We start from the raw sequence: 17,500 nt of genomic DNA on the forward strand, positions 1-17,500 counted from the left end.
TGATTAGTCTTTCGCCCTTATACCCAAGTCAAACGAACGATTTGCACGTCAGTATCGCTGCGGGCCTCCACTAGAGTTTCCTCTGGCTTCACCCAGCTCAGGCATAGTTCACCATCTTTTGGGTCTCGATAGGTATGCTCTCACTCAAACCCTTCACAAAAGATTAAGGTCGGTCAGCGGTGCAACCCACAAGGGGATCCCACCAATCAGCTTCCTTACGCCTTACGGGTTTTACTCGCCCGTTGATTCGCACACATGTTAGACTCCTTGGTCTGTGTTTCAAGACGGCTCGAATGGGGAGCCTGATAGGCCGATGCCCGGAGCAGACAGTTGCCAATAGGCACACCATCGAGGCGTATGCTGTCGACCACGATCACGGCGATGACATCTCCTCAGGCATAACGAGATAACCTGTGCTTGGGACGCTGCCGTAATCCACATCGGTCCACGTCTCGAGTTGATTGACGGATCAGCTATTAATCTTTCCGCATCCGACCAAGACACATTACCGGCCCCCATCCCCTTCCCTCCCAATAATTTCAAGCACTCTTTGACTCTCTTTTCAAATTCCTTTTCATCCTTCCCTCGCGGTACTTGTTTGCTATCAATCTCTCACCCATATTTAGCCTTGGATGAAATTTACCACCCAATTGGGGCTGCATTCCCAAACAACCCGACTCATCGACAGTGCCTCGTGGTGCGATAGGGTCCGAACACAACGGGGCTCTCACCCTCTTTGGCACCCCCTTCCAGAGGACTTGGGCCTGGTCCGCCGCTGAGGACGCTTCTATAGACTACAATTCAAATGACAAAGCCGCCCGATTCTCAAGCTGGGCTCTTCCCGGTTCGCTCGCCGTTACTAAGGGAATCCTCGTAAGTTTCTTATCCTCCGCTTATTGATATGCTGAACTCAGTGGGTAGCCCCGCCTGACCTGGGGTCATTGTCGAAATGCCAATGAATGGCAATCAGGGTCACCAGAGCCCAATGGGAGCAGAACACGCACACGATGTCCGAACAATGGCAAAGTGGCTCGACCCACCACTCATCGTGACGCTTGCCACACAAGGAGCCCTTGACTTTGGGCCAACCGCACCTCGACCAGAGACACGGGGGACCAATCTTCGCTCCGCACCACCACCACAAGGGGTAAAGGAGGTGGGCCAACATGACGCATGACGCATGACGCCCAGGCAGGCGTGCCCTCAGCCCGATCGCCTAGGATGCAACTTACGTTTAGAGACTCGATGATTCATAGGATTTTGCAATTCACACTAAGTATCGCATTTCGCTACGTTCTTCATCGATGCAAGAGTCAAGATATCCATTGCCGAGAATCGTTAAGATAAAGATTCAGATCTAAGGTGGCCACACCACACCAAAGGTGCAATGATGTCATGTCCTTTCCGTTGTGAGTTCCTTGGCACCGACTGCGTTGGTGGTTGTGTTTAGGTCGAATGCTACGAAGGATCACAGGTCAACCTTTTACATGGGTTGGGAAGGAAGGAGCTCACGCTCCCACGCCCTACCTTGATCGCTTAACGTAACATGTTCACGGGTCCCATCCTTTCACAAGTTCACCTACAGAAACCTTGTTACAACTTCTCCTTCCTCTAAATGATAAGGTTCAGTGGACTTCTCGAGATTTCAACGGTGGTGAACCACCCACGTCGCCGTGATCCGAACACTTCATCAGACCATTCAATCGGTAGGAGCGACGGCCGGTGTGTACAAAGGGCAGGGACGTAGTTAACGCAAGCTGATGACTCGCGCTTACCAGGAATTCCTCGTTGAAGACCAACAATTGCACTGATCTATCCCCATCACGAAGAAATTTTCAAAGATTACCCCGGCTCGTTGGCCAAGGCTAAAGACTCGTTGAATACATCAGTGTAGCGCGCATGCGGACCAGAACATCTAAGGGCATCACAGACCTATTATTACCTCAAACTTCCATGGCCTAAACGGACATAGTCCCTCTAAGAAGCTGGCCGTGGAGGGTCAACTCCACATAGCTAGTTAGTAGGCTGAGGTCTCATTTGTTAATGGAATTAACCAGACAAATCGCTCCACCAACTAAGAACGGCCATGCACCACCACCCATAGAATTAAGAAAGAGCTCTCAGTCTGTCAATCCTTACTATGTCTGGACCTGGTAAGTTTCCCCGTGTTGAGTCAAATTAAGCCGCAGGCTCCACTTTTGGTGGTGCCCTTCCGTCAATTCCGTTAAGTTTCAGCCTTGCGACCATACTCCCCCCGGAACCCAAAAACTTTGATTTCTCATAAGTTGCCGGCGGAGTCCTAAAAGCAACATCTGTCGATCCTTGGTCGGCATCGTTTATGGTTGAGACTAGGATGGTATCTGATCATCTTCGAGCCCCCAACTTTCCTTCTTAATTAATGAAAACATCCTTGGAAAATGCTTTCGCAGTGGTTCATCATTCATAAATCCAAGAATTTCAGCTCTGAGTATGAAATATGAATGCCCCCAACTGTCCCTGTTAATCATTACTCCGATCGCGAAGGCCAACGGAATAAGACCGAAATCCTATGATGTTATACCATGCTAATGTATCCAGAGCATAGGCATGCTTTGAGCACTCTAATTTCTTCAAAGTAATGGCACCGGAGGCACGACCCGGCCAATTAAGGCCAGGAGCGCATCGTCGACAGAAGGGACGAGACGATCGGTACACACCGTGAGGCAGACCGATCGACCCATCCCAAAGTCCAACTATGAGCTTTTTAACTACAACAACTTAAATATACGCTATTGGAGCTAGAATTACAGTGGCTACCGGCACCAGACTTGCCCTCCAATGGATCCTCATTAAGGGATTTAGATTTTACTCATTCCAATTACCAGACTCGAAGAGCCCGGTATTGTTATTTATTGTCACTACCTCCCCGTGTTAGGATTGGGTAATTTATGCACCTACTACCTTCCTTGGATGTGATAGCCGTTTCTCAGGCTCCCTCTCCAGAATCGAACCCTAATTCTCCGTCACCCGTCACCACCATAGTAGGCCACTATCCTACCATCGAAAGTTGATAGGGCAGAAATTTGAATGATGCGTCCTCGGCACAAAGGCCATGCGATCTGTCAAGTTATCATAAATCATCAGAGCAATGGGCAGAGCCCGCGTCGACCTTTTATTTAATAAATGCATCCCTTCCAAAAGTCGGGGTTCGGTGCACATATTAGCTCTAGAATTACTACGGTTATCCGAGTAGTAGATACCATCAGACAAACTATAACTGATTTAATGAGCTATTCGCAATTTCACAGTCTGAATTAGTTCATACTTACATATGCATGGCTTAATCTTTGAGACAAGCATATGACTATTTGCAGGATCAACCAGGTAACTTTCCTTCTTGACGCCAAAGCACAGCATGTACCACATCCCCAATTCTGCATTGGGTGATGCTGCTCCATACATTAATGGCAGTCTATCGTTCTTGTGCAACGAGGTGCAACCAAAGGATTAAAGAGGACACACACACACATCCACCTTGCCCCAAAAAATGTCCCGCATCCTAGAGCACAAACAGTGCACGTGCACCACTGACACAAAGAAAGTGGACATATGCATCGTATGCCAAGCCACCTCACACCAACCACATGGGCAGGCAAGAGGGATGAAATGAGAGTGAAGGGGCAGCATCTTTCCATCCAACTAGGTAAGCAGCACAGGAACAATTTTCATGGTCTTGACAAAAACACTTTTGGCCCATCGCGACCGATAGAGGTATCTGTGCATAGTGGTTCAATACACAAGCAAAGAGCCCACAACCAAAAGAAAAACAATAGCCACTCACGTGCATTGCATCCACAACCGACACAATCCAACACCAAACCTACTACAACATAATAAGGATTTGGTAGAAGAAAAATCAATAGCCCCACTAAGTACGAAAATCTCAACAATCAACAGGGGTCGAGGGACTCGAGATCTGTCTCCACCTACAAGCTTGCAACCTACGTTCTCCAGAGACCCGCATTAATGTCGTATTATAACACTTGCGGTAGGAGCCATGCAAACACCTCCGCACCTAGGCACGACTTAGAAATGCGATTCGCCAAATAGCAAAGGCCACAAGACAGAGTATGAGAAAGCTCTCGTAAGCAACAAACCCATGACAATGCAAATTTTTTAAATGAACAAGGGGAGGGGGGAAGGGACATGTGATTTGTCTCCACTTGCAAGCTTGCAACCTATGTTCATCAGAGACCCACGTTAATGCCGTATTATAACACTTCCGATGGGTGGCATGCAAACACCTCCGCACCTAGGCACGACTTAGAAACACTTTTCTCCAAATACCATAAGGCCATAAAACCGAGCATGAGAAAACTCTTGCAAGCAACAAACCCAGAAGAATGCAATTTTCTTTTTAAAAATAGAAGTGTGGGGGGGGGGAAGGGGGAGGGACTCGTGATCTATCTGCACCTACAAGCTTGCAAACCTATGTTCTCCAGGGACCCACGTTAATGTCGCATTATAACACTTACGGCAGGAGGCATGCAAACACCTCCGCACCTAGGCGCGACTTAGAAACACATTTCTCCAAAAACCATAAAGGCCACAAAACCAAGCATGAGAAAACTCATGCAAGCAACAAACCCACATGAATGTAATTTTCTTTTTAAAAACAAAAGTGGGGGGGGGGAGGGGGAGGGACTCGTGATCTGTCTCCACCTGCAAGCTTGCAAATCTATATTCTCCAGAGACCCACGTTAATGTCGCATTATAGCACTTGCGGAATGAGGCATGCAAACACCTTCGCACCTAGGCACAACTTAGAAATGCATTCCTCCAAATACCAAAGGCCACAAAACCGAGCATGACAAAACTCTTGCAAGCAACATACCCACGAGAATGGAAATTTTTTTAAAAAGCAAGGAGGGCGGAGGGACTCATGATCTACCACCACCTGCAAGCTTGAAACCTATGTTCTCCAAAGACCCACATTAATGTCGTATTATAACACTGGCCACAAAAAAGGCATGCAAGCACCTCCACACCTAGGCACGACTTAGTAATGCACTTCTCCAAATAGCATAGGCCACAAAACCGACTATGAAAAAACCCTTGCAAGCAACAATCCCACAATAGTGCAATTTAAAAAAATAAAAAACAATGGGATGGGGGGGGACCAACCAAATATTTATTGTGCACATTGACTTGACCAATGATTCCGTCAAATGTAGATAACAGCCCACCCCTTGCACCATGACCTACATATGTGGACAAGCAAAAGAGCAAAGAGGGGTGGAATTGCGTGACTACGACCACGCTAGCAAAAAGTGGCACTAGCACAATTGCACATGGCAGTAAGCAAAGCATGTCAAACTGCCATGGTGCCTTGATGGGATTAATCAATGGGGCCAACGCGTCATTTCCACGTTTTTCACAAGCCATGACTCCCTTGGGCATGTTGTACAAAAATTAGGAAAAGTGGCAATAGGCTGCGTTGAGGGTGTAGGTGCAGTGTGCATGCAGCCATGCAAACCCACTAGCACGCATTGGCCGGCCAAGGGGCAAAACAAGGGGCTAATCATCCAGACCATCATGCCATGTTGCTGTCCTTCACATTCCATGAAACTCTTGGGCATGCTGTGTAGCTACCGGTATATGTGGTAGCAGCTATGCAGGGAGCTATGTACACCCAGCAGCACTCCATAGCAGGCCACAGCGCACATCAAAGGCAATCATCGGAACCAACATGCCTTGATGGTGATTTTCACATGCCAAGCCTATCTTGGGCATGCCATGCGGGTACGGGCGCATTTGGCAGTGGCTGTGGGGGCACGGCAGCACAAGGCAGGAACCCTTATGCACCCAACAGCCCAGGGTGACAGGCAACGATGTACGACAGAGGGGCTGAACATAGGGACGCATTGGCCATTTACTTGTTTTCAAATGCCATGCCTCTCTGGAAACTATTGTGCAGCTACGGACACATGTGTCAACAACTGTGGGGGCATGGCTGCAGTAGGTAGGGAGCAATGGGCACCCAGCAGCACACTATTATAGGTCGTGGTGTGCGGCAGATGGGCTGGCCATCTGGACAAACGAGCTATCTACTTGTTTTCACATACATGCCAAGCCTTTGTCGGGCCTTCTTTGCAGCTACGAGCGCAGGAGGCAACAACTATCAAGACATAGCGGTATATATTAGGCAACCACAAGGGCCAAGCAGCACGCTGTGGCTGGCGCAATGCACACTAAGGGCTAAATCTTCAAAACCGGTATACCGTGAAGGTGTTTTGCACAGGCGATGCCACTCTTGGGCATGCTGTACAGCAACAGACGCATGTGGCGAAAGATGTGGAGGCACTACAGTGCAAGGCAGGTAGCCATGTGCACCTAGCAGCACACAATGGTAAGCAACTGTGTGCGGCAGAGGGGATGACTGTCGGGACGGACGCGCTATGTACATGTTTTCACAAGCCACACCTTCCTTGGAAATGTTGTGCATCAATGAGCACATGTGGTAGCAGAAGTGGGGGCGTGGCAGTGCATGGTAGGCATCCATGTGCGTCCAGCAGCCAACGGTGGCAGGCAACACTGTGCGGCAAAAGGGGCGGCATTGTATGATAGAAGGGCTGACTATTCGCAAGCACGTGCACATGTTACAGCAGCTATGGGCTCATGACATATAAGGCAGGCAACCATGCACATCCAGTCGAACGCAGTGGCAGGCCTTGGCGCACACCAAGGGCCAACTCATCGAAACCCACATGCCATTTCACTTTTTTTCCCATGCCATGGGTCTTTTGGGTTTGCCTACCATGCCCACTCATTGTCTGCTGCCCCTCTATGTGGCCCCTTGAAAACCACCCGGGGAGTGGCACCACCCTCCCTCAAGGTAGCTCTTATGCTCTTTGCCCCTTTCCAGAAGGAGACATGACCCCCCTCAAAAATATACCGGTCTATTTTTTGAGATTCAAATATCCAAATCAAATGAAACTTGGTATGAAATTAAGGAAAAATCCAAAGACTATTGTCATATAAAAATCATAGTTTTCTGATAAATATTTATTTTTTTATTAAATTTTTAATATTAAAAAACATATTAAATTCAAAAAACTATGAAAAATCGATTTTAATGTACTTTTCGAAAAACTAAATTTCAAAAATCTTCCAAATGTTGATAGAATGTTCTGAAAAAATATTAGAGCATTCCAACATATTTTGATATTTTTTAATATTTTATGATTGAAACATTATGAAAAATACCCAAAAAAATGGAAATGCGGGGTTTAAGTGAAAATGATTGTACTTTGGGTGCCAAATAGCCAATTGTAAGGCTTTTCTAACCCAAAGGGATGTGTTGCACAACATGATTTAACGACCCAAACTATGTTGTGCGGACATGGCCTTGGCGTGTGCAGCAGTCGGTGTCTTGTGTGTAGTCAAAGGCCGCAAAGGAGCCTCTATTTCATGGGCCATGGGGACCATGGCAGCACCCATATGTGAGCCATCTGCATTCGGCTATGTGCATGGCAGACTGCAGACGTGGGCACAAAAGTGCAGCAATGCGTGCAACCTTACGCGCGCCATGTGCTGAAATGCCCTTGGCATGTGCGGCCATACCAGCCATCATGATCGGCACATGGGAGGCCATGCCAGCGAACTTACGAGCAGTACTGCAGCCATGGGCAATGCATGTGCGACCACGCAATGCAACCTTGCGCGTGGCGGTGCAGCCATGCTTGCAACCTCGTGCGTGGTACTTTCGACAAATCCCAAAACCAAGTGTGTGGTGAGGCAGTGATGGGCGTGGCACATGCAGCCATGCATGTGACCTGGGGGGCTGTGTGGAGCAACGCACGCAACCTTGTGAGTGGTAGGGCAGCCAGAGGTGAGGTAAGTGCGGCCATGCCAGCAACCTTGCGCCCGTTAGTGCAGCCAAATGCATGGCGTGGAACGTAACCTTGGGCGCGGCTGTGCAGCCATTTGCGTGTCATGTGCGCCATGCCTGCAAAATTTTATACGGCATGTGCAGCCACGGTTGCAGCCATGTGCGTGGAAGTGCGGCACGGGCAGCAGCCCAACGCACGTTGCCTGCACCATTGCCCATAGCCATGTGCGGCCATGCCAACCACCTTGCGTGCGGTTGTGCACCCTTTCCCGCAGTAATGTGCGTTGTTGCCTGCCACCTTACGTGTGGTGTGCACCCTTACCCCCAATCATGTGGGTGCGGTAGCCTGCACACCTGCTTGCGATAGTGGAGCCTTACCTGTAATCGTGCCTGAGGTTGCGTGCAACAATGTGTGCGGTATTGCAGCCATGCTAGCATCCATGTGTGCGGCAGGCTGCCTCGATGCCAACAGCCTTGTGCGTGCTAGTGCAACCTTGCCCGCAGCGATGCCTGCACCTTGTGCATCCATACCAGCTGCCTTCCGCTCAATAGTGCTGCCATGCCTGCCACATTGCACGCACATTGTGCAGCCCTGTGTGCGGTACTGTCACCTTGTGCACTGCCTTCATATGCACTTAGGCACCCTTAGGGGGGCACGCGTAGGCATTGTCATGGCACGTATATGTGCACACTTACAGCATTCCAGAGCACAATTAGGCGACACTTGGGCTACACTTTGGTGCACGCGTAGACACACTTATTCAACACTTGCAGGCACGTATAGGCACATTTAAGGCGACACTTGGGGCATTCAAGAGCATGCACAGGCACACTTGGGTGCACACTTAGGCAACAGTTGTGGGCATGCATGGCCACAATTAGGCAACACTTGGGCCATTCATTGTGCACATATAGTCAACACTTGGGGTGTTGTGCGGCCATTCACTATGTACACGTGGGCACACGTAGTCTACACTTGGGGGCACGCGTAGGCACACACTTGGGCCATTCAAGAGCACGTTGTCACTGCTTTAGACCTTTCTAAGCAACCATGCCGGCACTTAACACTTCCACTAGCGCTAAGTTGGCCTAACCTCCCTCCTTAAGGGGCTAGGGAAGAGAAGAAGTGAACACAAGAATGAGTTTGAGAAGAATGAACTTGTATAGCACTTGAGAACTCTTGAGTACAAGGCTTGAGAACTCACTTGCTTGGTTGAACACTCTTGGTTGGTCCTTGGTGAGTGTCTTTGCCAAATGAGGCAACACCTACCCCAAGTTACAATGGATGGCTAAGATATTTACAAATGTCCTCCATCCAATGGTTGGGGAGGAAACTAGAAGCTTCCCACCTCCTTAGCGCAGCTCTAGAAATCTCTCCCCGAATATCTCCTGTGAATATCTTTTACAAATATCTATAATAAAATATCTGTTGTTACTACACCTTTGTAGAAAACTCTAGAACTTGGACCTTACTTAGCCCAATGGTCTAAGTCCATGGGCTTGGTAAGCTAGGCCCGTGGGCCTATGTTGGGCAGGTCGTGACACTCTCCCCCACCTAAATCTGCGACGCCCTCATTGTAACCTCCTTGTAGTACTTTTATTCACGAGTCGTCTCAGCATGCCAGTTGTCTCCCATCTTGTCTCGTTCTTTGGTCGCCCCTTCCACTTGACTAAATACTCCACTCAAGGGGATAGTTTGTGTCTCTGGATGATTGGATCAACATCCAAATTAGCCTCCCTCTCGCAATGAGTAACGCCTATTGGGGTTCTTATTGTATTCACATAACTAGAGTCTCCTACAACGTCGTCTGGTTGTCTCTGTTCTCTCGTTTGCATCTTCCTCTTTCTTGGCATGGATGGCTTGCTCCCAAATTCTCCTTGTCTTGCCCTCCCGTCCAAGGGCAAGTAAGCACCTAGCCCGTGGATGGTGTTGGAGAACTCCTTTAGTCCCAAGGTTCATCTCGACCCCTCGAGCAACATTACGTATGGGGCATTCTTTGGAGTTGATAGCCTTACGACACCCTTGGCCCGAGTTCCTTTGCCTCCTCCATCAAGGCAAGGTTGTGTGTGGCTTCTGTATCTACCTTCACCTGTGTGGGCTTCCCATTGATGCACACTTTTGCACACATCAACCCATTTTGAGAGTTAAGGGCCTTGACCCCTATCTCGGCCCTGGTGGCACCACGCTGCATTGGGGACCCCATGCAAGGTGGCTCTTGCTCTTGGCCCTCTTCCTTCAATAGGGCACTAAGAGCTTTCCTCCTGAGGCAATCCCTAAACCAATGTAGTTCATCACATAGGAATCACTTGTCCCTAGGCTTGAACCGTTTCCTCTTATCACGCTTGTGCCTTAGTGCCTCTCCTTTAGACATGTCATGAGAGGTAGTGGCTTCCCTCGCTGTTGTCCTCCTACTCTTCCCATACTTCTTCTCCAATATGAGCTTCCACCTTATCGAACTCCTTTGCATACTTGAGCCTTGAAGGTGGCAACCATCTCCTCTTGGTTACTTACTATGGTGTTGAGAGCACCTAGTAGGGACCCCTTGAGCTCCCCCATCTGGCCATCAAGCTCCTCCCCACTTTTCCACATGGCCTTTGAGCTCCTCCCCACTTTGCTCCACGACATTCAGGCACCACTTTACCTCGGCCAATACTCGCTCCCCTCGAACTAAGCGAGGCCCCATAGCAAAGCGAAAGTTGACGGACTTGCCTTTGCTCCTTTGTTGATTACTTGTGTAGGTGTTGGTCTCTATTCCACAATTTTAGCTCGCTTGTCTCATATACCACAAGCTTGGCTCCATCGTAACCGAAGCTCTGACCCCACAACTGTCACCGCCTAAGACCTTTCTAAGAGACCGCACCGGCTGTTAGCACTCCCACTAGCACTAAGTCAGCCTAACCACGCTTCTTAAGGGACTTGGGAAGAGAAGAAGTGAACACAAGAGTGATTTCGAGAAGAATGAACTTGTATTGCACTAGAGAGCTCTTGAGTACAAGGCTTGAGAACTCATTTGATTGGTTGAACACTCTTGGTTGGTCCTTGGTGAGTGTCTTTGCCAAATGAGGTAACACCTATTTGTAGGCACCCCAAGTTACAATGGATGGCTAAGATATTTACAAACGTCCTCCATCCAACTGCTGGGGAGGAAACTAGAAGCTTCCCACCTCCTTAGTGGAGAACTCTATAAATCTCTCCCAAAATACCTCCTATAAATATCTTCTAGAAATATCTACAATAAAATTATCTAGAGTTGCTACACCTTTGTAGAAAACCCTAGAACTTAGACCTTACTTAGCCCAATGGCCTAAGTCCTTTGGCCTTTGTTAGGCAGGTCGTGACAGCATGTACACTTAGTGGCACTCAATGTGCACGCATAGGCACACTTCACTTGGGCAACACGCATAACCATACACAGGCAACCGTTGGGGCAGTTAACACTTAGGGGCATACCTGGGGCCACGTGTGGACAATCCTAGCCTTAGGAGGGTGTGGGGGGAAATAAAAGGGGAAAAAGACAGGGTGACGAATTGATGCGACACGGGGCCGAATCTCAGTGGATCGTAGCAGCAAGGCCAATCTGCCACTTACAATATCCCATCGCATATTTAAGTCGTCTGCAACGGATTCTACCCATCGCCCGACAGGAATTACGCTTCAAGGTAGCCCACACAACACGTCCACAGTGGGGGCTTGGCCAACGACACATGCCTCTGGGGGCCGGTAGGCCCCTACTATGGGTCGGCAAATGGGCGACAGGCACAGGCGTCGCTTCATTGGCTAGGATTCTGACTTAGAGGTGTTTAGTCATAATCCAGCACACGGTAGCTTCTCGCCACTGGCTTTACAACCAAGCGCGATGACCAATTGTGTGAATCAACAGTTCCTCTCGTACTAGGTTGAATTACTATCATGACACTGTCATTAGTAGGGTATAACTAACTTGTCTCACGATGGTCTAAACCCAGCTCATGTTCCCTATTGGTGGGTGAACAATCCAACCACAAGAAAAACAATAGCCACTCAAGTGCATTGCATCCACTACCGACACAATCCACCACCAAACCTACTACAACGTAATAAGGATTTGGTAGAAGAAAAATCAATAGCCCCATTAAGCATGAAAATCTCGACAATCAACAGGGGTCGAGGGACTCGAGATCTTTCTCCACCTACAGGCATGCAACCTACGTTCTCCAGAGACCTGTATTAATGTCATATTATAACACTTGTGGCAGGAACCATGCAAACACCTCCGCACCTAGGCATGACTTAGAAACATGATTAGCCAAATAGCAAAGGCCACAAGACCGAGTATAAGAAAGCTCTCACAAACAACAAACCCACGATAATGCAAATTTTTTAAATGAACAAGGGGAGGGGGGAAGGGACATGTGATTTGTCTCCACTTGCAAGCTTGCAACCTATGTTCATCAGAGACCCACGTTAATGTCGTATTATAACACTTGCGTCAGGTGGCATTCAAACACCTCCGCACCTAGGCATGACTTAGAAACGCATTTCTCCAAATACCATAAGGCCACAAAATCGAGCATGAGAAATCTCTTGCAAGCAACAAACCCACAAGAATGCAATTTTCATTTAAAAAACAAAAGTGTGGGGGGGGGGGAAGGGAGAGGGACTCGTGATCTGTCTCCACCTACAAGCTTGCAAACCTATGTTCTCCAGAGACCCACGTTAATGTCGCATTATAACACTTGCGGCAAGAGGCTTGCAAACACCTCCGCACCCAGGCACGACTTAGAAACGCATTTCTCCAAATACCATAAATGCCACAAAACCGAGCATGAGAAAACCCTTGCAAGTAACAAACCCACAAGAATGCAATTTTCTTTTTAAAAACAAAAGTGTGGGGGGAGGGGAAGGGAGAGGGACTCGTGATCTATCTCCACCTACAAGCTTGGAAACCTATGTTCTCCAGAGACCCACGTTAATGTCGCATTATAACACTTACGGCAGGAGACATGCAAACACCTCCACACCCAGGCGCGACTTAGAAATGCATTTCTCCAAATACCATAAAGGCCACAAAACCGAGCATAAGAAAACTCTTACAAGCAACAAACCCACGAGAATGCAATTTCCTTTTTAAAAACAAAAGTGGGGGGGGGGGAGGGGGAGGGACTCGTGACTTATCTCCCCCTACAAGCTTGCAAACCTATGTTCTCCAGAGACCCACGTTAATGTCACATTATAACACTTGCGACATGAGGCATGCAAACACCTCCGCACCTAGGCACGACTTAGAAATGCATTCCTCCAAATACCAAAGGCCCCAAAATCGAGCATGACAAAACTATTGCAAGCAACATACCCATGAGAATGGAAATTTTTTTAAAAATCAAGGAGGGGGGAGGGACTCATGATCCACCACCACCTGCAAGCTTGCAACCTATGTTCTCCAGAGACCCACGTTAATGTCGTATTATAACACGGGCCCCAAAAAGGCATGCAATCACCTCCACACCTAGGCACAACTTAGAAGCGCACTTCTCCAAATAGCATAGGTCACTAAACCGACCATGAAAAAACCCCTACAAGCAGCAAACCCACAATAGTGCAATTTAAGAAAACAAAAAAAATGGGATGGGGGGGAGGGACCAACCAAATATTTATTGTGCACATTGAATTGACCCATAATTCTGTCAAATGTAGACAACACCCCACCCCTTGCACCATGACCTACATATGACAACAAGCCAAAGAGAAAAGAGGGTGGAAATGCGTGACTACGACCACGCTCGCAAAAAGTGGCACTAGCACAACTGCACATGGCAGGAAGCAAAGCACGTCAAACTGCCACGATGCCTAGATGGGATTAATCAATGGGGCCAATGCATCATTTCCACCTTTTTCACATGCCATGACTCCCTTGGGCATGCTGTACAAAACTGGCAAAAGTGCCAGTAGGCTACGATGAGGGTGTAGGTGTAGTGTGCGGGCAGCCATGCAAACCCACCAGCACGCATTGGCCGGCCAAGGTGCAAAACAACGGGCTAATCATCCGGATCATCATGCCATGTTGCTGTCCTTCACATGCCATGCAATTCTTGGGCATGCTGTGTGGCTACCGGCATATGTGGCAGTAGCTATGCAGGGAGCCATGCACGCCCAACAACACTCCATGGCAGGCCACAGCGCACATCAAAGGCAATCATCGAAACCAACGTGCCTTGATGGTGATTTTCACATGCCAAGCCTATCTTGGGCATGCCACGCGGCTATGGGTACATCTGGCAGTAGCTGTGGGGGCACGGAAGCACAAGGCAGGAACCATTATGCACCCAACAGCCCAGGGTGGTAGGCAATGGTGTGCAATAGAGGGGTTGAACCATTTACTTGTTTAAAAATGCCATACCTATTTGGAAACTACTGTGCAGGTACGAACACATGTGTCAGCAACTATGGGGGCATGGCAGTGGTAGGTAGGGAGCCATGGGCACCCAGCAGTACACAGTTACAGGCAGTGGTGTGCGACAGATTGGTTGACCATCTGGACAGACAAGCCATGTACTTGTTTTCAAATACATACCAAGCCTTTGTTAGGCTTTCTTTGCAGGTACGAGCGTAGGAGGCAACAGCTATTGAGGCATAGCGGGATATATTAGGCAACCACGAGGGCCAAGCAGCACGCCTTGGGCGGCGCAACACACACCAAGGGCCAAATCTTCGAAACCGACAAACTGTGAAGGTGTTTTGCACAGGCGATGCCACTCTTGGGCATGCTCTACGGTGACAGATGCATGTGGCAGAAGATGTGGAGGCATTGTAGCGCAAGGCAGGTAGGCAGCCATGCGTGCCCAGTAGCACACAATGGCAAGCAACTGTGTGCAGAAAAGGGGATGACTGTCGGGACGGACACGCCATGTACATGTTTTCACAAGCCACACCTTCCTTGGAAAAGTTGTGCGCCGATGGGCACATGTGGCAATAGAAGTGGGGGCGTGGTAGCACATGGTAGGCATCCACGTGCGCCCAGCAGCCCACGGTGGCAAGTAACGTTATTCGGCAGAAGGGGCGACGTTGTACAACAGAAGGGCTGACCATTCACAAGCACGTGCACCTTCATTGGGCCTGCTATGCTACGATTGACACATGTTACAGCAGCTGTGGGCTCATGGCACGCAAGGCAGGCAGCCATACGCGTCCAGTCGCACGCAATGGCAGGCCTCGACGCACACCAAGGGCCTACTCATCGAAACCCATGTGCCATTTCACTTTTTTTCCCATAACATGGGTATTTTGGGTTTGCCTACCATACCCGCTCATTGTCGGATGCCCCTCTATGCTGACCCCCCTAAAAAAATAAACTTGTCTATTTTTTGAGCTTCAAATATCCAAATCAAATGAAACTTGGTATGAAATTAAGGAAAAATCCAAATATTATTTTCATATAAAAATCATAGTTTTCTGATGAATATTTATTTTTTTATTAATTTGTAAATATTAAAAACATATTAAATTCAAAAAACTATGAAACATCCATTTTAATGTATTTTTCTGAAAACTAAATTTCGGATGTCTTCCAAAGGTTGATAGAATGTTCTGAAAAAATATTGGACCATTCCAACTTATTTTCATATTTTTTAATATTTTATGATTGAAACTTTATGAAAAATATCCAAAAAAATGGAAATGCGGGGTTTAAGTGAAAATGATTGTACTTTGAGTGCCAAATAGCCATTTCAAGGCTTTTCTAACCCAAAGGGATGTCTTGCACAACATGATTTAAAGACCCAAACTATGTTGTGCGGGCATGGCCTTTGCATGTGCAGCAGTCGGTGCCTCATGTGCTGCCAAAGGCCGCAAAGGAGCCTTTGTTGCATGGGCCATAGGGACCACGACAGCACCCAAGTGTGAGCCATGTGTGTGCGGCTAGGTGTATGGTAGACTACAGACGTGGGCACGAAAGTGCAACAATGCGTGCAACCTTGCGCGCGCCATATGCTGAAATGCCCGTGGCATGTGCGACCATGCCAGCCATCATGATTGACGCATGGGAGGCCATGCTAGCGAACTTGCACGTGGTAGTGCAGCCATGGGCAATGCATGAGTGACCACGCAATGCAACCTTGCGCGCGGCGGTGCAGCCATGCCTACAACCTCGTGCGTGGCATTTCCAACAAATCCCGAAACCAAGCGTGGGCCTACAACCTCGTGCGTGGCACATGTAGCCATGCATGCGACCTGGGGGCAGTGTGGAGCAACACACGCAACCTTGCGAGCGGTAGGGCAGCCAGGGGCACAGTATGTGCGGCGTGGAACGTAACCTTGGGCGTGGCTATGCAGCCATCTGCGTGTCATGTGCACATTGCCTACAAACTTTCGCACGGCATGTGCGGTGATACACAAAACCATGTGCGAGGCTTGTGTAGCCGTGGTCGCAACCATGTGCGGCCGTGCCTACCACCTTACGTGCAGTTGAGCACCCTTTCCCGCAGCACGTGTAGGCACACACTTGGGCCATTCAAGAGCACGTTGTCACTGCTTTAGACCTTTCTAAGCAACCACACTGGCACTTCGCACTTTCACAAGTGCTAAGTCAGCCTAACCACTCTCCTTAAGGGACTAGGGAAGAAAAGAAGTGAACACAGGAGTGAGTTTGAGAAGAATGAACTTGTATAGCACTAGAGAACTCTTGAGTACAAGGCTTGAGAACTCACTTGCTTGGTTGAACACTCGTGGTTGGTCCTTGGTGAGTGCCTTTGCCAAATGAGGCAACACCTACCCCAAGTTACAATGGATGGCTAAGATATTTACAAATGTCCTCCATCCAACGGTTGGGGAGGAAACTAGAAGCTTCCCACCACCTTAGTGGAGCTCTAGAAATCTCTCCCAGAATATCCCTTGTGAATATCTTCTACAAATATCTACAATAAAATATCTATTGTTACTACACCTTTGTAGAAAACTCTAGAACTTGGACCTTACTTAGCCCAACGGCCTAAGTCTATGGGCTTGGTGAGCTAGGCCCGTGGGCCTATGTTGGGCAGGTCGTGACACTTTCCCCCACCTAAATATCCGACGCCCTCGTCGCAACCTCCTTGGGGTACTTTATTCACGAGTCATCTCAGCATGCCAGTTATCTCCCATCTCGTCTCGCTCTCTGGTCGCCCCTTCCACTTGACTAAATACTCCACATAAGGAGATAGTTTGTGTCTCTGGATGATTGGATCAGCAACCAAATTAGCCTCCCTTTCACAAGGAGTAACGCCAATTGGGGTTCTTGTTGTAATCACATAACTTGAGCCTCCTACAACATAGTCTGGTTGTCTCCGTTCTCTCGTTTGCATCTTTCTCTTTCTTGGCATGGATGGCTTGTTCCCAAATTCTCCATGTCTTGCCCTCCCGTCCAAGGGCAAGTAAGCACTTAGCCACTGAATGGTGTTGGAGAACTCCTTTAGTCCCAAGGTTCGTCTTGACCCCTCGAGCAACATTACATATGGGGCATTCTTTGGAGTTGATAGCCTTAGGACACCCTTGGCATGAGTTCCTTTACCTCCTCCGTCGAGGCAAGGTTGTGTGTGGCTCCTGTATCTACCTTCACCTATGTGGGCTTCCCATTGATGCACACTTTCGCACACAATAACCCCTTTTGAGAGTTAAGGGCC

General features: G+C 48.5%; 1 non-coding gene and 1 pseudogene across 1 annotated transcript; both read right to left on the reverse strand.

The window, feature by feature from the left end:
- LOC122070176 overlaps positions 1-941 on the reverse strand; it is a 3,970-nt pseudogene extending 3,029 nt beyond the window's left edge.
- Positions 942-1,181: 240 nt separating this feature from the next.
- On the reverse strand, positions 1,182-1,337 carry LOC122070169. The gene has a single exon (XR_006137685.1). It is a non-coding gene; the product is annotated as a 5.8S ribosomal RNA (ribosomal RNA).
- Between the last annotated feature and the right edge of the window lie 16,163 nt (positions 1,338-17,500).

This window comes from Macadamia integrifolia, unplaced genomic scaffold, assembly GCF_013358625.1.
Source record: "Macadamia integrifolia cultivar HAES 741 unplaced genomic scaffold, SCU_Mint_v3 scaffold840, whole genome shotgun sequence".
Taxonomy (NCBI): Eukaryota; Viridiplantae; Streptophyta; class Magnoliopsida; order Proteales; family Proteaceae; genus Macadamia; species Macadamia integrifolia.